Source organism: Triticum urartu, chromosome 1A (assembly GCF_056163025.1).
Source record: "Triticum urartu cultivar PI428250 chromosome 1A, HENAU_Tu73, whole genome shotgun sequence".
NCBI lineage: Eukaryota > Viridiplantae > Streptophyta > Magnoliopsida > Poales > Poaceae > Triticum > Triticum urartu.
The window spans coordinates 593,355,091-593,359,810 of record NC_141873.1 but is presented as its reverse complement, the minus strand read 5'-3'; the positions used below and the strand labels follow the sequence as shown (position 1 = coordinate 593,359,810).

The 4,720-nt window shown below is 44.9% G+C and overlaps 1 pseudogene; it reads right to left on the bottom strand.

Moving 5' to 3' along the window:
* Positions 1 to 3,619: 3,619 nt before the first annotated feature.
* Positions 3,620 to 4,720, bottom strand: LOC147993265 (uncharacterized; annotated as a pseudogene).

The following is a 4,720-nucleotide window of genomic DNA, read 5'->3' as shown; positions in this document are numbered from 1 at the left end:
GCCAGAAGACATGGTCTCTGGGCTGGCAATGCATGGTAAACCGGTCGCTCTGAGCCGGGGTGCCAGAACACTTGGTATAAGAGCCGTGCTGACTGTAGGCCATGCTAGACTACGACGTGTTAACTGGACGTTAGATACGAGTTTAAGTTGAGTGCCGGTAGCAATTGTAGCTGGTTGTTGCATTGCATGCATTTGGTTCATTTATTTCTTTATGCTAACCTGCTAATGGTTATGAGTGTAGATGGCTCCGGTGCCGTATCCGTGCCACTTGCAGCTGATGCCGTACACATCACCGCACCTCCTTTGCAATGTGTGGCGTCGGTTGTACCCTCTTGGAGACGACCCAGTCTATCGTGTGTACCGGGAGCATCTAGCTGATTCAGTGTATGAGTATCACGCAGTGGTCACTCTGCGCACTAGTTCCGATTCCAGCTCTTACACTCGTACTTCTCGGAGCGGTTATGCCTCCACCACTTCTCAGGCTCTCTAGTTTGCTGCATTGGAGGTCCTTGTCGAGCTTCGCTACAACGAGGTCCGAATGCAGAACCACCAAGGTTTCTATTACTACCCTTCTCTACATGACAATGGCCGTGTCCGTTTCCCTATCATTGATCCGAAGTTTGATAGTGTTGCTAGCCACCTTGCTTGTTATGTCAATGCTAGGTATGTTATGATCCACGAGCTGGCCCGAGAGCTGACTCGTGCCCGTACTGCTTTAGCCGCTGCTTTAGTCACTACTAGATCTGCCACTACTCCATTTTCTTTGGGATTCACCCCTTATATTCCAGTCAGTTCTTGTTCCCCTATTTCACCGGTTACTCCTCCGAGTAGCACGGCTCTCAGTGCTCTTGACGAGTGGGCTTCACTTCTCACTACCCCTGTAGCCCAGATGCTTCATCCTACCCCTGTCCCTGAGGGAGAGCCCTCGAGGCAGCGTCGTCGTGTTACCTTTAACCCAGAGGTTGTCACAGCCCTAGAGTTTGCTTGTAACTTGTGGCATTGCATCCATGCATCATGTTTAAATTTCATGAAATTTGAAATCACTAGTAGAAAAAGGGTCAAACGTGAAGCACATTAGTGCCGGTTTAATTTTGGCCCGGTACTAATGGTACCATTACTGCCGGTTCGAACGGATTTGCATTAATGCCGGTTCGTGTTGAACCTTTAGTACCGGTTCGTGCCACGAACCGATACTAAAGGGGTGGTGGCAGGCTGGCGTCAGGCCGGGGCCCCATGAGCCTCTTTAGTCCTGGTTTGTGGCACAAACCGGTACTAAAGGGCCAACCTTTAGTACCGGTTCGTGCGACGAACCGGCACTAAAGGGGTCTAAGCTATAGTCCCGGTTGGAGACACAAACCGGGACTATAGGGCAATTTTCAAACTTGAAAAAATCATAACTAAATCATAATAATTCAGAAAAATACATATAATATATCAAAATTTGTAGAACAAAGAGGTTGATCCGCTGAACCAACCAGTTTTCCGTTTCGACAATTTTTTAAAATCACAAAATTCCGAAGGGAAAATGGAGTTTTTGGGCATTTTAGACGTTTTTTAGACGTTTTTAGCGTTTAGTGCTAGGGTTTAGATTTCAGAGTTTAGCGTTAGGTTTTATGGTTTAAACCCTTAGTTTTTACTGTTTAGCATAGAGTTTCCGACGTTTTAAGTCCCGGGTTTAAGGTTTAGGACAATTTTTGAAATGACAAAATTGTAAAAGGAAAAAAAGATATGCTCTAATTTATGTTTTTTTGAATGTTGGTTAAATCTTGTCAAACCGGTCAAACAACTGATTCAAGAAATATAGAGTGTTACTAAATAATTACGCAATACTATTTGTGTTACTAAATAAGTATCTCAGTTTTTTTGAATTTTGGCCAAATCTGGTCAAACTGTGGTCAAACTATGGCCAAACTACTTATTCAAGAAATATTAGTGTTACTACATAATTATTGTTTTTTAGAACAATAGTTTCAAACTCAAATGATGAAATGTGTGACTTCATGCTCAAGCTAAACTACTGAGGGTTAATAGGATTGACAGCTTACATTTGTCAGGAAAACAACAAGTGCAGACTTGGAATGTAGGGGGAATAGAACTCCGAAGTTAAGCGTGCTCAGGCTGGGGGAGTGAGAGGATGGGTGACCGGCCGGGAAGTCAGGCGATTTGGAATGAGTGATCCACACTCGAGCAGTTAAGAGAGGTGATTAGAGACTAAATTATCAAATAATTCAGGAAAATTGAAAATAAAAAAAATCAATTTTTTTTTCCAAATTCTCAAAAAAAACCTTTAGTACCGGTTGGTAACACCAACCGGTACTAAAGGTCCCCCATACCAGGGCGCGAGCTCACGCAACGTGGTGGCACTTTAGCGCCGGTTCATGCCGAACCGGTACTAAAGGGGGGGGGCCTTTAGTGACCACCCTTTAGTGCCGGTTATGGAACCGGCACTAAAGGCCCTTACGAACCGGTGCTAAAGCTCCGTTTTCTACTAGTGAATGGGGATTGCCTAAACCCACAGCATCAAAGGAATTCACTAGGTTCACCTAAAATATTTTCAGTAAATCCAGATTTCTTTCAAAAATGCTCATCATTTATGGAAAATGCTGTAAACAGTACCAGAGGTGATGCACATTTTTCCATGACACATTTGGGTTCTGAATTAAATCATAGATTTTTCCATGACCCCCCTTTCCTTCTCTTCTCTCCCTCTCCTTCCTTCCCCCTTCCTCCTCCTAGTTGGACTAGGAAAGGGGGAGTCCTACTCCTACTAGGAGGAGGACTCCTCCCCTCCCTGGCACGCCTCCAAGGGCCGGCCGGCCTCCCCCCTTGCTCCTTTATATACGAGGCAAGGGGCACCCTAGAACACACAAGTTGATCATTGATCCCTTAGCCGTGTGCGGTGCCCTCTCCACCATAATCCACCTCGGTCATATCGTCATAGTGCTTAGGCGAAGCCCTGCGCCGGTAGCTTCATCATCACCGTCATCACGCCGTCGTGCTTACGAAACTCTCCCTCGACACTTAGCTAGATCAGGAGTTCGTGGGACATCACCGAGCCGAACGTGTGCAGATCGCGGAGGTGCCATACTTCCGGTACTAGGATCGGTCGGATCGTGAAGACGTACGACTACATCAACCGCGTTGTCATAATGCTTCTGCTTATGGTCTACGTGGGTACGTGTACAACACTCTTCCCCTCTCATTGCTATGCATCACCATGATAGATCTTGCGTGTGCGTAGGATTGTTTTTTGAAATTACTACGTTCCCCAACATGTACAACCCTAGGCCCCTCTGGTGTCTATATAAACTGGAGGGTCTAGTCCGTAGAGGCTATCAGAAGTCATATAAGCTAGAAATCTAGGGTTTAGCCATTACGATTTCGAGGTAGATCGACTCTTGTAACCCCTATACTCATTAAATACAGTCAAGCAGGGCATAGGGTTTTACCTCCATTAAGAGGGCCCCAACCTAGGTAAACGTTGTGTCTCCTGTATCCCTTGTTACCTTCGATCCTCAGACGCACAGTTCGGGACCCCCTACACGAGATCGGCCGGTTTTGACACCGACACTCCTGTCATGTGGTTAGTAGCTCCAGTATCAATTATCCATGACTTTGACTAGGCTTGGTGTGATTCCATACCTTGGGTGATGGCATTAAAGATAGAATCAACTTTGGAGGAACTTAGGGATGAAGATGAGCCTTCGGAGAGTTTGAGCTTGGATTTGAAATCCTCCAGAGCTTGCATGTCTACCACAGGTAGTTCGCCTGCAGATGCATTGTAATTAGCTTGTCTTTTGTTTGAACCCCGAGCTCCCCCTAGCTGAGATCTCCCTTTATCCCACCAAGGTGGATAACCATGCAACTCAAAACACTGTGTCCTTTTCTCTTGCAATGGTCACAAAGCAATTTGCTTTTATCCACCTTACCAAAAGAATTTGTAGCATGGCAAGGTTCTATGGATAATGCAGCACGAGCATCTGCATGCTCCTGACCATCCTCCTTCGGTTGTGCCAAACGAGTCTCCTCCTCAATCATGCTAGAAATAATATCATCAAGACTAGGCCATTCAGGCATTGCAAATATCAATTGACAACGGAGGTTTAGTTCATGGTCTAGGCCATCAAGAAATAGCTTGCTCACAAATGACTCAAACCACACATGATGAATTGCCAAGTCATCCTTGTGAACAGGTTCAAAAGGGTGATGATAATGTATGTCTCTGTATAATTTTTTTACTTCACCTGCATACTCTGTTATAGATCTTGAGCGCTGCTTCAAATTAGTTAACTCATGCATGATATGGGTGGCTTGCATTTTATTTGGTTCCCTACAAATTATTTCTTCAAAGATGACCAGACCTCACAAACAGTGCCCATGCCTTCCACTTGTTCTCTAATTTTGGTTCCATACTTCCCAACATCCATACTAGTACTCTATCATTGATTTGTTTCCTGCATGCACTGCCTTTCTCCAAACTTTCTTCATTGCCAACAAGTAAATAATCGTAGTCATTGGTGCTCAAAATCAATTTGGCATGGCGTGCCCAACTGATGTAGTCACCAGGTCCTGATAGTCAGACTGAATTTGGCTCAAGTGTATTCTTAACTGGCTCAGGAGCAGCCTTTGATTGCTGCTGGTGCTCAAGCAGTTTGCTAAATATTTCATACATCTTATTAACACTAGAATCCCCTATTTTTTCTTTACTTGGATCATCCAT